Source organism: Nomascus leucogenys, chromosome 20, assembly GCF_006542625.1.
Source record: "Nomascus leucogenys isolate Asia chromosome 20, Asia_NLE_v1, whole genome shotgun sequence".
In the NCBI taxonomy this organism is placed as follows: Eukaryota; Metazoa; Chordata; class Mammalia; order Primates; family Hylobatidae; genus Nomascus; species Nomascus leucogenys.
The window spans coordinates 73,129,529-73,151,513 of NC_044400.1; positions in this window are offsets into that span (position 1 = coordinate 73,129,529).

Below are 21,985 nucleotides of genomic sequence, written 5' to 3' on the forward strand. Positions count from 1 at the left end.
TGTTAATGTGATGTATTGTGTCAGTTGATGTGCATATGTTATACCAGCCTTGCATACTAGGGATCACTCAAACTTGGTGATAACGTGTACACATTTCAGTATGTTGATGGATTTGGTTAATTAATATTTTATTAAGGATTTAACATACAGTTCATCAGAGAGATAGACCTGTGAGTTTTGAATTTTTTCTGTTCTATATTTTATAAATACGTATATATACCTATGTGTAATTATATAATATATAATTATAATTAAATGATATATTAATTACATACTGATTATAACAGTTATATAACAGCGATTATTATAACATAGTTATATAACAGGCGATTATATAACATAGTTATATAACAGGCGTTATATAACATAGTTATATAACAGCGATTTATTATAAACTAGTTATATAACAAAGGCGATTATTAACATAGTTATAAACTATAACATAGTTATATAACGCGATTATATAAACATAGTATATAAAGGCGATATGATAACATATTAATAACGGATTTATAACAATTAATACGGGATATATCACATAGTTATATAACGGCGATATAATAATATATAACAGGCGATTATATAACATAGTTATATAACAGGCGGATTATATAACATGGTTATATAACGCGATTAATACATTATATAACGCGATTATATAACATAGTTATATCACAGGCGATTATATAACATGTTTATTACAGGCGATTATATAACATAGTTATATCACAGTGCGATTATAATAACAGTTATATAACAGGGATTATATAACATAGTTATATAACAGACCATTAACCAGGGAATGATGCAGAGTTTGGCCTGAGTGGTTGGAGGGGAGCCTGGCCTCTGAGAGGCCCGACTCCAGGCAAAACCACTTTCCCACTCCATCTCTCTTCTGGCTCCCCCATCTTCTGAGAGCGACTTCCACTCCATAAAACCTTGAGCTCATTCTCCAAGCCCACATGTGATTCCATTCATCCTGTATACCAAAGCAAGAAACCCTGGAATACAGAAAGCCGTCTATCCTTGCTATAAGGCAGGGGTCTAATTGAGCTAACACAAGCTGCCCACTGATGGCTAAACTGAAAGAGCACCATGTAACACATACCCACTGGGGCTTCAGCTGTGAACATTCACCCGTAGACACTGGTTGGACCCGTAGACACATCGGGTTGGAACCCCACAATCTGCCCGTCTTCATGCTCCCACTAGAGGTTGGAGCAGCAGGACACTGAATAAATGAGCCACTCCCCCATTGCATGCCCTGTGAGGGGGACAAGCAAACTTTTCCCATTTCAATACCACCTCACACTTGTTAGGATGCTATTTTCAAAAAGTCAAAGATAATAAATATTTCTCAAGGTGTGGAAAAAAGAAAACTCTTATACATTGTTAATGAGAATGTTTTATGGTACAGACATTAGGGAAAACAGTGTGAAGGTTTCTGAAGAACTACCAGACGACTCACAAATCTCTCTTCTGGACATATCTTCTAAAGAAATAAAATCACTTTTATTCCGAAAGAAATGAAAATATCTGTACTTTTATGTTTATTGCGCATTATTCACAATAGCCAAGATATGGAAACAACTATATTATAGATAGATAGATAGATAGATAGTAGATAGATAGATAGATCAAGATAGATATATTTTCTATACATATGTAAACTATTCTTAAAATGTTGAGTTTTTATCAATAAAAGATGTTGAAATATGTCAAATGGTACTATTGCATAATTGAGACAAACGTGGTTTATCCTTTGTTCTGTTAATGTGATGTATTGTGTCAGTTGATGTGCATATGTTATACCAACCTTGCATACTAGGGATCACTCAAACTTGGTGATAACGTGTACACATTTCAGTATGTTGATGGATTTGGTTAATTAATATTTTATTAAGGATTTAACATACAGGTTCATCAGAGAGATAGACCTGTGAGTTTTGAATTTTTTCTGTTCTATATTTTATAAATACATATATATACCTATGTTTAATTATATAATATATAATTATAATTAAATGATATATATAATTACATATGTAATTATATAACAGTTATATAACAGACGATTATATAACATAGTTATATAACAGGCGATTATATAACATAGTTATATAACAGGCGATTATATAACATAGTTATATAACAGGCGATTATATAACAGTTATATAAGGCGATTATATAACATAGTTATATAACGCGATTATATAACATAGTTATATAACTGGGATTATATAACATAGTTATATAACGCGATTATATAACATAGTTATATAACAGGCGATTATATAACATAGTTATATAACAGGCGATTATATAACATATTATATAACGGGATTATATAACATAGTTATATAACAGGCGATTATATAGCATAGTTATATAACTGGGATTATATAACATAGTTATATAACGGCGATTATATAACATAGTTATATAACGGGGATCATATACATAGTTATATAACGGCGATCATATCAGTAGTTATATAATGGCGATTATATCACGTAGTAATATAACAGGCGATTATATAACATGTTATATAACGGCGTTATATAACATAGTTATATAACGTGATTATATAACATAGTTATATACGGGGATTATATAACATAGTTATATCACAGGCGATTATATAACATAGTTTATATACAGGCGATTATATAACATGTTATATCACAGGCGATTATATAACATAGTTATATCACAGGCGATTATAAAACAGTTATATAACAGGGATTATATAACATAGTTATATAACAGACCATTAACCAGGATATGATGCAGAGTTTGGCCTGAGTGGTTGGAGGGGAGCCTGGCCTCTGAGAGGCCCGACTCCAGGCAAAAACCACTTTCCCACTCCATCTCTCTTCTGGCTCCCCCATCTTCTGAGAGCGACTTCCACTCCATAAAACCTTGAGCTCATTCTCCAAGCCCACATGTGATTCCATTCATCCTGTATACCAAAGCAAGAAACCCTGGAATACAGAACGCCGTCTATCCTTGCTATAAGGCAGGGGTCTAATTGAGCTAACACAAGCTGCCCACTGATGGCTAAACTGAAAGAGCACCATGTAACACATACCCACTGGGGCTTCAGCTGCGAACATTCACCCGTAGACACTGGTTGGACCCGTAGACACATCGGGTTGGAACCCCACAATCTGCCCGTCTTCATGCTCCCACTAGAGGTTGGAGCAGCAGGACACTGAATAAATGAGCCACTCCCCATTGCATGCCCTGTGAGGGGGACAAGCAAACTTTTCCCATTTCAATACCACCTCACACTTGTTAGGATGCTATTTTCAAAAAGTCAAAGATAATAAATATTTCTCAAGGTGTGGAAAAAAGAAAACTCTTATACATTGTTAATGAGAATGTTTTATTGGTACAGACATTAGGGAAAACAGTGTGAAGGTTTCTGAAGAACTACCAGACGACTCACAAATCTCTCTTCTGGACATATCTTCTAAAGAAATAAAATCACTTTTATTCCGAAAGAAATGAAAATATCTGTACTTTTATGTTTATTGCAGCATTATTCACAATAGCCAAGATATGGAAACAACTATATTATAGATAGATAGATAGATAGATAGATAGATAGATCGATCAAGATAGATATATTTTCTATACATATGTAAACTATTCTTAAAATGTTGAGTTTTTATCAATAAAAGATGTTGAAATATGTCAAATGGTACTATTGCATAATTGAGACAAACGTGGTTTTATCCTTTGTTCTGTTAATGTGATGTATTGTGTCAGTTGATGTGCATATGTTATACCAGCCTTGCATACTAGGGATCACTCAAACTTGGTGATAACGTGTACACATTTCAGTATGTTGATGGATTTGGTTAATTAATATTTTATTAAGGATTTAACATACAGGTTCATCAGAGAGATAGACCTGTGAGTTTTGAATTTTTTCTGTTCTATATTTTATAAATACGTATATATACTATGTGTAATTATATAATATATAATTATAATTAAATAATATATAAAATTACATATGTAATTATATAACAGTTATATAACAGTTATATAACAGCGATTATATAACATAGTTATATAACAGGCGGTTATATAACATAGTTATATAACAGGCGATTATATAACATAGTATATAACAGGCGATTATATAACATAGTTATATAACGATTATATAACATATTATATAACAGGCGATTATATAACATAGTTATATAACAGCGATTATATAAATAGTTATATAACAGGCGATTATATAACATAGTTATATAACGGGATTATATAACATAGTTATATAACGGCGATTATATAACATAGTTATATAACAGGCGATTATATAACATAGTTATATAACGGCGATTATATAACATAGTTATATAACAGGCGATTATATAACATATAAAGGATTATATAACAGCGATTATATAACAGTTATATAACGGATTATATAACATGTTATATAACAGGCGATTATATAACATGGTTATATAACAGGCGATTATATAACATGGTTATATACAGGCGATTATATAACATGGTTATATTACAGGCGATTATATAACATGTTATAACAGCGATTATATAACAGTTATATATAACAGGGGATTATATAACATAGTTATATAACAGACCATTAACCAGGGAATGATGCAGAGTTTGGCCTGAGTGGTTGGAGGGGAGCCTGGCCTCTGAGAGGCCCGACTCCAGGCAAAACCACTTTCCCACTCCATCTCTCTTCTGGCTCCCCCATCTTCTGAGAGCGACTTCCACTCCATAAAACCTTGAGCTCATTCTCCAAGCCCACATGTGATTCCATTCATCCTGTATACCAAAGCAAAAAACCCTGGAATACAGAAAGCCGTCTATCCTTGCTATAAGGCAGGGGTCTAATTGAGCTAACACAAGCTGCCCACTGATGGCTAAACTGAAAGAGCACCATGTAACACATACCCACTGGGGCTTCAGCTGTGAACATTCACCCGTAGACACTGGTTGGACCCGTAGACACATCGGGTTGGAACCCCACAATCTGCCCGTCTTCATGCTCCCACTAGAGGTTGGAGCAGCAGGACACTGAATAAATGAGCCACTCCCCCATTGCATGCCCTGTGAGGGGGACAAGCAAACTTTTCCCATTTCAATACCACCTCACACTTGTTAGGATGCTATTTTCAAAAAGTCAAAGATAATAAATATTTCTCAAGGTGTGGAAAAAAGAAAACTCTTATACATTGTTAATGAGAATGTTTTATTGGTACAGACATTAGGGAAAACAGTGTGAAGGTTTCTGAAGAACTACCAGACGACTCACAAATCTCTCTTCTGGACATATCTTCTAAAGAAATAAATCACTTTTATTCCGAAAGAAATGAAAATATCTGTACTTTTATGTTTATTGCGGCATTATTCACAATAGCCAAGATATGGAAACAACTATATATAGATAGATAGATAGATAGATAGATAGATAGATCAAGATAGATATATTTTCTATACATATGTAAACTATTCTTAAAATGTTGAGTTTTTATCAATAAAAGATGTTGAAATATGTCAAATGGTACTATTGCATAATTGAGACAAACGTGGTTTTATCCTTTGTTCTGTTAATGTGATGTATTGTGTCAGTTGATGTGCATATGTTATACCAGCCTTGCATACTAGGGATCACTCAAACTTGGTGATAACGTGTACACATTTCAGTATGTTGATGGATTTGGTTAATTAATATTTTATTAAGGATTTAACATACAGGTTCATCAGAGAGATAGACCTGTGAGTTTTGAATTTTTTCTGTTCTATATTTTATAAATACGTATATATACCTATGTGTAATTATATAATATATAATTATAATTAAATGATATATAAATTACATACGTAATTATATAACAGTTATATAACAGACGATTATATAACATAGTTATATAACAGGCGATTATATAACATAGTTATATAACAGGCGGTTATATAACATAGTTATATAACGTGATTATATAACATAGTTATAAACAGGCGATTATATAACATAGTTATATAACAGGCGATTATATAACATAGTTATATAACAGGCGATTATATAACATAGTTATATAACCGGATTATATAACATAGTTATATAACGGCGATTATATAACATAGTTATATAACAGGCGATTATATAACATAGTTATATAACAGGCGATTATATAACATAGTTATATAACGGCGATTATATAACATAGTTATATAACGGCGATTATATAACATAGTTATATAACAGGCGATTATATAACATAGTTATATAACAGGCGATTATATAACATAGTTATATAACGGGATTATATAACATAGTTATATAACAGGCGATTATATAACATGGTTATATAACAGGCGATTATATAACATGGTTATATAACAGGCGATTATATAACATGGTTATATAACAGGCGATTATATAACATGGTTATATTACAGGCGATTATATAACATGGTTATATAACATGCGATTATATAACATGGTTACATAACAGTTATATAACAGGGGATTATATAACATAGTTATATAACAGACCATCAACCAAGGGAATGATGCAGAGTTTGGCCTGAATGGTTGGAGGGGAGCCTGGCCTCTGAGAGGCCCGACTCCAGGCAAAAACCACTTTCCCACTCCATCTCTCTTCTGGCTCCCCCATCTTCTGAGAGCGACTTCCACTCCATAAAACCTTGAGCTCATTCTCCAAGCCCACATGTGATTCCATTCATCCTGTATACCAAAGCAAGAAACCCTGGAATACAGAAAGCCGTCTATCCTTGCTATAAGGCAGGGGTCTAATTGAGCTAACACAAGCTGCCCACTGATGGCTAAACTGAAAGAGCACCATGTAACACATACCCACTGGGGCTTCAGCTGTGAACATTCACCCGTAGACACTGCCATCGGGTTGGAACCCCACAATCTGCCCGTCTTCATGCTCCCACTAGAGGTTGGAGCAGCAGGACACTGAATAAATGAGCCACTCCCCCATTGCATGCCCTGTGAGGGGGACAAGCAAACTTTTCCCATTTCAATACCACCTCACACTTGTTAGGATGCTATTTTCAAAAAGTCAAAGATAATAAATATTTCTCAAGGTGTGGAAAAAAGAAAACTCTTATACATTGTTAATGAGAATGTTTTATAGGTACAGACATTAGGGAAAACAGTGTGAAGGTTTCTGAAGAACTACCAGACGACTCACAAATCTCTCTTCTGGACATATCTTCTAAAGAAATAAAATCACTTTTATTCCGAAAGAAATGAAAATATCTGTACTTTTATGTTTATTGCAGCATTATTCACAATAGCCAAGATATGGAAACAACTATATTATAGATAGATAGATAGATAGATAGATAGATAGATAGATAGATCGATCGATCAAGATAGATATATTTTCTATACATATGTAAACTATTCTTAAAATGTTGAGTTTTTATCAATAAAAGATGTTGAAATATGTCAAATGGTACTATTGCATAATTGAGACAAACGTGGTTTTATCCTTTGTTCTGTTAATGTGATGTATTGTGTCAGTTGATGTGCATATGTTATACCAGCCTTGCATACTAGGGATCACTCAAACTTGGTGATAACGTGTACACATTTCAGTATGTTGATGGATTTGGTTAATTAATATTTTATTAAGGATTTAACATACAGGTTCATCAGAGAGATAGACCTGTGAGTTTTGAATTTTTTCTGTTCTATATTTTATAAATACGTATATATACCTATGTGTAATTATATAATATATAATTATAATTAAATGATATATGTAATTACATACGTAATTATATAACAGTTATATAACAGACGATTATATAACATAGTTATATAACAGGCGATTATATAACATAGTTATATAACAGGCGGTTATATAACATAGTTATATAACGGATTATATAACATAGTTATAAACAGGCGATTATATAACATAGTTATATAACAGGCGATTATATAACATAGTTATATAACAGGCGATTATATAACATAGTTATATAACAGGCGATTATATAACATAGTTATATAACAGCGATTATATAACATAGTATATAACAGGCGATTATATAACATAGTTATATAACGGGATTATATAACATAGTTATATAACGGCGATTATATAACATAGGTTATATAACAGGCGATTATATAACATAGTTATATAACAGGCGATTATATAACATAGTTATATAACGGGATTATATAACATAGTTATATAACAGGCGATTATATAACATGGTTATATAACAGGCGATTATATAACATGGTTATATAACAGGCGATTATATAACATGGTTATATAACAGGCGATTATATAACATGGTTATATTACAGGCGATTATATAACATGGTTATATAACATGCGATTATATAACATGGTTAATAACAGTTATATAACAGGGGATTATATAACATAGTTATATAACAGACCATCAACCAGGGAATGATGCAGAGTTTGGCCTGAATGGTTGGAGGGGAGCCTGGCCTCTGAGAGGCCCGACTCCAGGCAAAAACCACTTTCCCACTCCATCTCTCTTCTGGCTCCCCCATCTTCTGAGAGCGACTTCCACTCCATAAAACCTTGAGCTCATTCTCCAAGCCCACATGTGATTCCATTCATCCTGTATACCAAAGCAAGAAACCCTGGAATACAGAAAGCCGTCTATCCTTGCTATAAGGCAGGGGTCTAATTGAGCTAACACAAGCTGCCCACTGATGGCTAAACTGAAAGAGCACCATGTAACACATACCCACTGGGGCTTCAGCTGTGAACATTCACCCGTAGACACTGCCATCGGGTTGGAACCCCACAATCTGCCCGTCTTCATGCTCCCACTAGAGGTTGGAGCAGCAGGACACTGAATAAATGAGCCACTCCCCCATTGCATGCCCTGTGAGGGGGACAAGCAAACTTTTCCCATTTCAATACCACCTCACACTTGTTAGGATGCTATTTTCAAAAAGTCAAAGATAATAAATATTTCTCAAGGTGTGGAAAAAAGAAAACTCTTATACATTGTTAATGAGAATGTTTTATAGGTACAGACATTAGGGAAAACAGTGTGAAGGTTTCTGAAGAACTACCAGACGACTCACAAATCTCTCTTCTGGACATATCTTCTAAAGAAATAAAATCACTTTTATTCCGAAAGAAATGAAAATATCTGTACTTTTATGTTTATTGCAGCATTATTCACAATAGCCAAGATATGGAAACAACTATATTATAGATAGATAGATAGATAGATAGATAGATCAAGATAGATATATTTTCTATACATATGTAAACTATTCTTAAAATGTTGAGTTTTTATCAATAAAAGATGTTGAAATATGTCAAATGGTACTATTGCATAATTGAGACAAACGTGGTTTTATCCTTTGTTCTGTTAATGTGATGTATTGTGTCAGTTGATGTGCATATGTTATACCAGCCTTGCATACTAGGGATCACTCAAACTTGGTGATAACGTGTACACATTTCAGTATGTTGATGGATTTGGTTAATTAATATTTTATTAAGGATTTAACATACAGGTTCATCAGAGAGATAGACCTGTGAGTTTTGAATTTTTTCTGTTCTATATTTTATAAATACATATATATACCTATGTTTAATTATATAATATATAATTATAATTAAATAATATATAATTACATATGTAATTATATAACAGTTATATAACAGACGATTATATAACATAGTTATATAACAGGCGATTATATAACATAGTTATATAACAGGCGATTATATAACATAGTTATATAACAGGCGATTATATAACAGTTATATAAGGCGATTATATAACATAGTTATATAACGCGATTATATAACATAGTTATATAACGGGATTATATAACATAGTTATATAACAGGCGATTATATAACATAGTTATATAACAGGCGATTATATAACATAGTTATATAACAGGCGATTATATAACATAGTTATATAACGGGATTATATAACATAGTTATATAACAGGCGATTATATAACATAGTTATATATCGGGATTATATAACATAGTTATATAACAGGCGATTATATAACATAGTTATATAACAGGCGATTATATAACATAGTTATATAACAGGCGATTATATAACATAGTTATATAACAGGCGATTATATAACATGGTTATATAACAGGCGATTATATAACATGTTATATACAGGCGATTATATAACATGTTATATAACAGGCGATTATAAATATAAAACAGTTATATAACAGGGGATTATATAACATAGTTATATAACAGACCATTAACCAGGGAATGATGCAGAGTTTGGCCTGAGTGGTTGGAGGGGAGCCTGGCCTCTGAGAGGCCCGACTCCAGGCAAAAACCACTTTCCCACTCCATCTCTCTTCTGGCTCCCCCATCTTCTGAGAGCGACTTCCACTCCATAAAACCTTGAGCTCATTCTCCAAGCCCACATGTGATTCCATTCATCCTGTATACCAAAGCAAGAAACCCTGGAATACAGAAAGCCGTCTATCCTTGCTATAAGGCAGGGGTCTAATTGAGCTAACACAAGCTGCCCACTGATGGCTAAACTGAAAGAGCACCATGTAACACATACCCACTGGGGCTTCAGCTGTGAACATTCACCCGTAGACACTGGTTGGACCCGTAGACACATCGGGTTGGAACCCCACAATCTGCCCGTCTTCATGCTCCCACTAGAGGTTGGAGCAGCAGGACACTGAATAAATGAGCCACTCCCCCATTGCATGCCCTGTGAGGGGGACAAGCAAACTTTTCCCATTTCAATACCACCTCACACTTGTTAGGATGCTATTTTCAAAAAGTCAAAGATAATAAATATTTCTCAAGGTGTGGAAAAAAGAAAACTCTTATACATTGTTAATGAGAATGTTTTATAGGTACAGACATTAGGGAAAACAGTGTGAAGGTTTCTGAAGAACTACCAGACGACTCACAAATCTCTCTTCTGGACATATCTTCTAAAGAAATAAAATCACTTTTATTCCGAAAGAAATGAAAATATCTGTACTTTTATGTTTATTGCAGCATTATTCACAATAGCCAAGATATGGAAACAACTATATTATAGATAGATAGATAGATAGATAGATAGATAGATAGATCGATCAAGATAGATATATTTTCTATACATATGTAAACTATTCTTAAAATGTTGAGTTTTTATCAATAAAAGATGTTGAAATATGTCAAATGGTACTATTGCATAATTGAGACAAACGTGGTTTTATCCTTTGTTCTGTTAATGTGATGTATTGTGTCAGTTGATGTGCATATGTTATACCAGCCTTGCATACTAGGGATCACTCAAACTTGGTGATAACGTGTACACATTTCAGTATGTTGATGGATTTGGTTAATTAATATTTTATTAAGGATTTAACATACAGGTTCATCAGAGAGATAGACCTGTGAGTTTTGAATTTTTTCTGTTCTATATTTTATAAATACATATATATACCTATGTTTAATTATATAATATATAATTATAATTAAATGATATATATAATTACATATGTAATTATATAACAGTTATATAACAGACGATTATATAACATAGTTATATAACAGGCGATTATATAACATAGTTATATAACAGGCGATTATATAACATAGTTATATAACAGGCGATTATATAACATTATAAGCGATTATATAACATAGTTATATAACGATTATATAACATAGTTATATAACTGGATTATAACGATTATATAACATAGTTATATAACAGGCGATTATATAACATAGTTATATAACAGGCGATTATATAACATACTTATATAACGGGATTATATAACATAGTTATATAACAGGCGATTATATACATAGTTATATAACGGGATTATATAACATAGTTATATAACGGCGATTATATAACATAGTTATATAACGGGATCATATACATAGTTATATAACGGCGATTATATAACATAGTTATATAACAGGCGATTATATAACATAGTTATATAACAGGCGATTATATAACATAGTTATATATAACAGGCGATTATATAACATAGTTATATCACAGGCGATTATATTTATAACAGGTTATATAACATAGTTATATACAGGGATTATAAAACAGTTATATAACAGGGGATTATATAACATAGTTATATAACAGACCATTAACCAGGATAATGATGCAGAGTTTGGCCTGAGTGGTTGGAGGGGAGCCTGGCCTCTGAGAGGCCCGACTCCAGGCAAAAACCACTTTCCCACTCCATCTCTCTTCTGGCTCCCCCATCTTCTGAGAGCGACTTCCACTCCATAAAACCTTGAGCTCATTCTCCAAGCCCACATGTGATTCCATTCATCCTGTATACCAAAGCAAGAAACCCTGGAATACAGAAGCCGTCTATCCTTGCTATAAGGCAGGGGTCTAATTGAGCTAACACAAGCTGCCCACTGATGGCTAAACTGAAAGAGCACCATGTAACACATACCCACTGGGGCTTCAGCTGCGAACATTCACCCGTAGACACTGGTTGGACCCGTAGACACATCGGGTTGGAACCCCACAATCTGCCCGTCTTCATGCTCCCACTAGAGGTTGGAGCAGCAGGACACTGAATAAATGAGCCACTCCCCCATTGCATGCCCTGTGAGGGGGACAAGCAAACTTTTCCCATTTCAATACCACCTCACACTTGTTAGGATGCTATTTTCAAAAAGTCAAAGATAATAAATATTTCTCAAGGTGTGGAAAAAAGAAAACTCTTATACATTGTTAATGAGAATGTTTTATAGGTACAGACATTAGGGAAAACAGTGTGAAGGTTTCTGAAGAACTACCAGACGACTCACAAATCTCTCTTCTGGACATATCTTCTAAAGAAATAAAATCACTTTTATTCCGAAAGAAATGAAAATATCTGTACTTTTATGTTTATTGCAGCATTATTCACAATAGCCAAGATATGGAAACAACTATATTATAGATAGATAGATAGATAGATAGATAGATAGATAGATAGATCAAGATAGATATATTTTCTATACATATGTAAACTATTCTTAAAATGTTGAGTTTTTATCAATAAAAGATGTTGAAATATGTCAAATGGTACTATTGCATAATTGAGACAAACGTGGTTTTATCCTTTGTTCTGTTAATGTGATGTATTGTGTCAGTTGATGTGCATATGTTATACCAGCCTTGCATACTAGGGATCACTCAAACTTGGTGATAACGTGTACACATTTCAGTATGTTGATGGATTTGGTTAATTAATATTTTATTAAGGATTTAACATACAGGTTCATCAGAGAGATAGACCTGTGAGTTTTGAATTTTTTCTGTTCTATATTTTATAAATACGTATATATACCTATGTGTAATTATATAATATATAATTATAATTAAATGATATATATAATTACATACGTAATTATATAACAGTTATATAACAGACGATTATATAACATAGTTATATAACAGGCGATTATATAACATAGTTATATAACAGGCGGTTATATAACATAGTTATATAACGTGATTATATAACATAGTTATAACAGGCGATTATATAACATAGTTATATAACAGGCGATTATATAACATAGTTATATAACAGGCGTATAACATAGTTATATAACGGATTATATAACATAGTTATATAACGGCGATTATATAACATAGTTATATAACAGGCGATTATATAACATAGTTATATAACGGGATTATATAAATATATAACGATAAAAATAAAAATATATATAACAGGCGATTATATAACATAGTTATATAACAGGGATAAAAAAAAAAAAAAAAAAAAAAAAAAAAAACAGGGATTATATAACATAGTTATATAACAGGCGATTATATAACATGGTTATATAACAGGCGATTATATAACATGGTTATATAACAGGCGATTATATAACATGGTTATATAACAGGCGATTATATAACATGGTTATATTACAGGCGATTATATAACATGGTTATATAACATGCGATTATATAACATGGTTACATAACAGTTATATAACAGGGGATTATATAACATAGTTATATAACAGACCATCAACCAAGGGAATGATGCAGAGTTTGGCCTGAATGGTTGGAGGGGAGCCTGGCCTCTGAGAGGCCCGACTCCAGGCAAAACCACTTTCCCACTCCATCTCTCTTCTGGCTCCCCCATCTTCTGAGAGCGACTTCCACTCCATAAAACCTTGAGCTCATTCTCCAAGCCCACATGTGATTCCATTCATCCTGTATACCAAAGCAAGAAACCCTGGAATACAGAAAGCCGTCTATCCTTGCTATAAGGCAGGGGTCTAATTGAGCTAACACAAGCTGCCCACTGATGGCTAAACTGAAAGAGCACCATGTAACACATACCCACTGGGGCTTCAGCTGTGAACATTCACCCGTAGACACTGCCATCGGGTTGGAACCCCACAATCTGCCCGTCTTCATGCTCCCACTAGAGGTTGGAGCAGCAGGACACTGAATAAATGAGCCACTCCCCCATTGCATGCCCTGTGAGGGGGACAAGCAAACTTTTCCCATTTCAATACCACCTCACACTTGTTAGGATGCTATTTTCAAAAAGTCAAAGATAATAAATATTTCTCAAGGTGTGGAAAAAAGAAAACTCTTATACATTGTTAATGAGAATGTTTTATAGGTACAGACATTAGGGAAAACAGTGTGAAGTTTCTGAAGAACTACCAGAGACTCACAAATCCTCTTCTGGACATATCTTCTAAAGAAATAAAATCACTTTTATTCCGAAAGAAATGAAAATATCTGTACTTTTATGTTTATTGCAGCATTATTCACAATAGCCAAGATATGGAAACAACTATATTATAGATAGATAGATAGATAGATAGATAGATAGATAGATAGATCAAGATAGATATATTTTCTATACATATGTAAACTATTCTTAAAATGTTGAGTTTTTATCAATAAAAGATGTTGAAATATGTCAAATGGTACTATTGCATAATTGAGACAAACGTGGTTTTATCCTTTGTTCTGTTAATGTGATGTATTGTGTCAGTTGATGTGCATATGTTATACCAGCCTTGCATTCTAGGGATCACTCAAACTTGGTGATAACGTGTACACATTTCAGTATGTTGATGGATTTGGTTAATTAATATTTTATTAAGGATTTAACATACAGGTTCATCAGAGAGATAGACTGTGAGTTTTGAATTTTTTCTGTTCTATATTTTATAAATACATATATATACCTATGTTAATTATATAATATATAATTATAATTAAATGATATATATAATTACATATGTAATTATATAACAGTTATATAACAGACGATTATATAACATAGTTATATAACAGGAGATTATATAACATAGTTATATAACAGGCGATTATATAACATAGTTATATAACAGGAATATAACAGTTATATAAGGCGATTATATAACATAGTTATATAACGAAAAAAATATAAGGATATATAACATAGTTATATAACGCGATTATATAACATAGTTATATAACAGGCGATTATATAACATAGTTATATAACAGGCGATTATATAACATACTTATATAGGATTATATAACATAGTTATATAACAGGCGATTATATAGCATAGTTATATAACTGGGATTATATAACATAGTTATATAACGGCGATTATATAACATAGTTATATAACGGGGATCATATCACATAGTTATATAACGGCGATATATCACGTAGTTATATAATGGCGATTATATACGTAGTAATATAACAGGCGATTATATAACATAGTTATATAACAGGCGTTATATAACATAGTTATATAACGGGATTATATAACATAGTTATATCACAGGGATTATATAACATAGTTATATCACAGGCGATTATATAACATAGTTATATCACAGGCGATTATAAAACAGTTATATAACAGGGGATTATATAACATAGTTATATAACAGACCATTAACCAGGATAATGATGCAGAGTTTGGCCTGAGTGGTTGGAGGGGAGCCTGGCCTCTGAGAGGCCCGACTCCAGGCAAAACCACTTTCCCACTCCATCTCTCTTCTGGCTCCCCATCTTCTGAGAGCGACTTCCACTCCATAAAACCTTGAGCTCATTCTCCAAGCCCACATGTGATTCCATTCATCCTGTATACCAAAGCAAGAAACCCTGGAATACAGAACGCCGTCTATCCTTGCTATAAGGCAGGGGTCTAATTGAGCTAACACAAGCTGCCCACTGATGGCTAAACTGAAAGAGCACCAGTAACACATACCCACTGGGGCTTCAGCTGCGAACATTCACCCGTAGACACTGGTTGGACCCGTAGACACATCGGGTTGGAACCCCACAATCTGCCCGTCTTCATGCTCCCACTAGAGGTTGGAGCAGCAGGACACTGAATAAATGAGCCACTCCCCCATTGCATGCCCTGTGAGGGGGACAAGCAAACTTTTCCCATTTCAATACCACCTCACACTTGTTAGGATGCTATTTTCAAAAAGTCAAAGATAATAAATATTTCTCAAGGTGTGGAAAAAAGAAAACTCTTATACATTGTTAATGAGAATGTTTTATAGGTACAGACATTAGGGAAAACAGTGTGAAGGTTTCTGAAGAACTACCAGACGACTCACAAATCTCTCTTCTGGACATATCTTCTAAAGAAATAAAATCACTTTTATTCCGAAAGAAATGAAAATATCTGTACTTTTATGTTTATTGCAGCATTATTCACAATAGCCAAGATATGGAAACAACTATATTATAGATAGATAGATAGATAGATAGATAGATAGATAGATCGATCAAGATAGATATATTTTCTATACATATGTAAACTATTCTTAAAATGTTGAGTTTTTATCAATAAAAGATGTTGAAATATGTCAAATGGTACTATTGCATAATTGAGACAAACGTGGTTTTATCCTTTGTTCTGTTAATGTGATGTATTGTGTCAGTTGATGTGCATATGTTATACCAGCCTTGCATACTAGGGATCACTCAAACTTGGTGATAACGTGTACACATTTCAGTATGTTGATGGATTTGGTTAATTAATATTTTATTAAGGATTTAACATACAGGTTCATCAGAGAGATAGACCTGTGAGTTTTGAATTTTTTCTGTTCTATATTTTATAAATACGTATATATACCTATGTGTAATTATATAATTTATAATTAAATGATATATATAATTACATACGTAATTATATAACAGTTATATAACAGACGATTATATAACATAGTTATATAACAGGCGATTATATAACATAGTTATATAACAGGCGGTTATATAACATAGTTATATAACGTGATTATATAACATAGTTATATAACAGGCGATTATATAACATAGTTATATAACAGGCGATTATATAACATAGTTATATAACAGGCGATTATATAACATAGTTATATAACTCGGATTATATAACATAGTTATATAACGGCGATTATATAACATAGTTATATAACAGACGATTATATAACATAGTCATATAACAGGCGATTATATAACATAGTTATATAACTGGGATTATATAACATAGTTATATAACGGCGATTATATAACATAGTTATGTAACGGCGATTATATCACGTAGTAATATAACAGGCGATTATATAACATAGTTATATAACGGGATTATATAACATAGTTATATAACAGGCGATTATATAACATAGTTATATAACAGGCGATTATATAACATAGTTATATAACGGGATTATATAACATAGTTATATAACAGGCGATTATATAACATGTTATATAACAGGCGATTATATAACATTTTTATATAACAGGCGATTATATAACATTGTTATATAACAGGCGATTATATAACATGGTTATATTACAGGCGATTATATAACATGGTTATATAACATGCGATTATATAACATGGTTACATAACAGTTATATAACAGGGGATTATATAACATAGTTATATAACAGACCATCAACCAAGGGAATGATGCAGAGTTTGGCCTGAATGGTTGGAGGGGAGCCTGGCCTCTGAGAGGCCCGACTCCAGGCAAAAACCACTTTCCCACTCCATCTCTCTTCTGGCTCCCCCATCTTCTGAGAGCGACTTCCACTCCATAAAACCTTGAGCTCATTCTCCAAGCCCACATGTGATTCCATTCATCCTGTATACCAAAGCAAGAAACCCTGGAATACAGAAAGCCGTCTATCCTTGCTATAAGGCAGGGGTCTAATTGAGCTAACACAAGCTGCCCACTGATGGCTAAACTGAAAGAGCACCATGTAACACATACCCACTGGGGCTTCAGCTGTGAACATTCACCCGTAGACACTGCCATCGGGTTGGAACCCCACAATCTGCCCGTCTTCATGCTCCCACTAGAGGTTGGAGCAGCAGGACACTGAATAAATGAGCCACTCCCCATTGCATGCCCTGTGAGGGGGACAAGCAAACTTTTCCCATTTCAATACCACCTCACACTTGTTAGGATGCTATTTTCAAAAAGTCAAAGATAATAAATATTTCTCAAGGTGTGGAAAAAAGAAAACTCTTATACATTGTTAATGAGAATGTTTTATAGGTACAGACATTAGGGAAAACAGTGTGAAAGTTTCTGAAGAACTACCAGATGACTCACAAATCCCTCTTCTGGACATATCTTCTAAAGAAATAAAATCACTTTTATTCCGAAAGAAATGAAAATATCTGTACTTTTATGTTTATTGCAGCATTATTCACAATAGCCAAGATATGGAAACAACTATATTATAGATAGATAGATAGATAGATAGATAGATAGATAGATAGATCAAGATAGATATATTTTCTATACATATGTAAACTATTCTTAAAATGTTGAGTTTTTATCAATAAAAGATGTTGAAATATGTCAAATGGTACTATTGCATAATTGAGACAAACGTGGTTTTATCCTTTGTTCTGTTAATGTGATGTATTGTGTCAGTTGATGTGCATATGTTATACCAACCTTGCATACTAGGGATCACTCAAACTTGGTGATAACGTGTACACATTTAAGTATGTTGATGGATTTGGTTAATTAATATTTTATTAAGGATTTAACATACAGGTTCATCAGAGAGATAGAACTGTGAGTTTTGAATTTTTTCTGTTCTATATTTTATAAATACATATATATACCTATGTTTAATTATATAATATATAATTATAATTAAATGATATATATAATTACATATGTAATTATATAACAGTTATATAACAGACGATTATATAACATAGTTATATAACAGGAGATTATATAACATAGTTATATAACAGGCGATTATATAACATAGTTATATAACAGGCGATTATATAACAGTTATATAAGGCGATTATATAACATAGTTATATAACGCGATTATATAACATAGTTATATAACTGGGATTATATAACATAGTTATATAACGCGATTATATAACATAGTTATATAACAGGCGATTATATAACATAGTTATATAACAGGCGATTATATAACATACTTATATAACGGGATTATATAACATAGTTATATAACAGGCGATTATATAGCATAGTTATATAACTGGATTATATAACATAGTTATATAACGGCGATTATATAACATAGTTATATAACGGGGATCATATCACATAGTTATATAACGGCGATCATATCACGTAGTTATATAATGGCGATTATATCACGTAGTAATATAACAGGCGATTATATAACATAGTTATATAACAGGCGGTTATATAACATAGTTATATAACGTGATTATATAACATAGTTATATCACAGGGGATTATATAACATAGTTATATCACAGGCGATTATATAACATAGTTATATCACAGGCGATTATAAAACAGTTATATAACAGGGGATTATATAACATAGTTATATAACAGACCATTAACCAGGATAATGATGCAGAGTTTGGCCTGAGTGGTTGGAGGGGAGCCTGGCCTCTGAGAGGCCCGACTCCAGGCAAAAACCACTTTCCCACTCCATCTCTCTTCTGGCTCCCCCATCTTCTGAGAGCGACTTCCACTCCATAAAACCTTGAGCTCATTCTCCAAGCCCACATGTGATTCCATTCATCCTGTATACCAAAGCAAGAAACCCTGGAATACAGAACGCCGTCTATCCTTGCTATAAGGCAGGGGTCTAATTGAGCTAACACAAGCTGCCCACTGATGGCTAAACTGAAAGAGCACCACGTAACACATACCCACTGGGGCTTCAGCTGCGAACATTCACCCGTAGACACTGGTTGGACCCGTAGACACATCGGGTTGGAACCCCACAATCTGCCCGTCTTCATGCTCCCACTAGAGGTTGGAGCAGCAGGACACTGAATAAATGAGCCACTCCCCCATTGCATGCCCTGTGAGGGGGACAAGCAAACTTTTCCCATTTCAATACCACCTCACACTTGTTAGGATGCTATTTTCAAAAAGTCAAAGATAATAAATATTTCTCAAGGTGTGGAAAAAAGAAAACTCTTATACATTGTTAATGAGAATGTTTTATAGGTACAGACATTAGGGAAAACAGTGTGAAGGTTTCTGAAGAACTACCAGACGACTCACAAATCTCTCTTCTGGACATATCTTCTAAAGAAATAAAATCACTTTTATTCCGAAAGAAATGAAAATATCTGTACTTTTATGTTTATTGCAGCATTATTCACAATAGCCAAGATATGGAAACAACTATATTATAGATAGATAGATAGATAGATAGATAGATAGATAGATAGATCAAGATAGATATATTTTCTATACATATGTAAACTATTCTTAAAATGTTGAGTTTTTATCAATAAAAGATGTTGAAATATGTCAAATGGTACTATTGCATAATTGAGACAAACGTGGTTTTATCCTTTGTTCTGTTAATGTGATGTATTGTGTCAGTTGATGTGCATATGTTATACCAACCTTGCATACTAGGGATCACTCAAACTTGGTGATAACGTGTACACATTTAAGTATGTTGATGGATTTGGTTAATTAATATTTTATTAAGGATTTAACATACAGGTTCATCAGAGAGATAGAACTGTGAGTTTTGAATTTTTTCTGTTCTATATTTTATAAATACATATATATACCTATGTTTAATTATATAATATATAATTATAATTAAATGATATATATAATTACATATGTAATTATATAACAGTTATATAACAGACGATTATATAACATAGTTATATAACAGGAGATTATATAACATAGTTATATAACAGGCGATTATATAACATAGTTATATAACAGGCGATTATATAACAGTTATATAAGGCGATTATATAACATAGTTATATAACGCGATTATATAACATAGTTATATAACTGGGATTATATAACATAGTTATATAACGCGATTATATAACATAGTTATATAACAGGCGATTATATAACATAGTTATATAACAGGCGATTATATAACATACTTATATAACGGGATTATATAACATAGTTATATAACAGGCGATTATATAGCATAGTTATATAACTGGGATTATATAACATAGTTATATAACGGCGATTATATAACATAGTTATATAACGGGGATCATATCACATAGTTATATAACGGCGATCATATCACGTAGTTATATAATGGCGATTATATCACGTAGTAATATAACAGGCGATTATATAACATAGTTATATAACAGGCGGTTATATAACATAGTTATATAACGTGATTATATAACATAGTTATATCACAGGGGATTATATAACATAGTTATATCACAGGCGATTATATAACATAGTTATATCACAGGCGATTATAAAACAGTTATATAACAGGGGATTATATAACATAGTTATATAACAGACCATTAACCAGGATAATGATGCAGAGTTTGGCCTGAGTGGTTGGAGGGGAGCCTGGCCTCTGAGAGGCCCGACTCCAGGCAAAAACCACTTTCCCACTCCATCTCTCTTCTGGCTCCCCCATCTTCTGAGAGCGACTTCCACTCCATA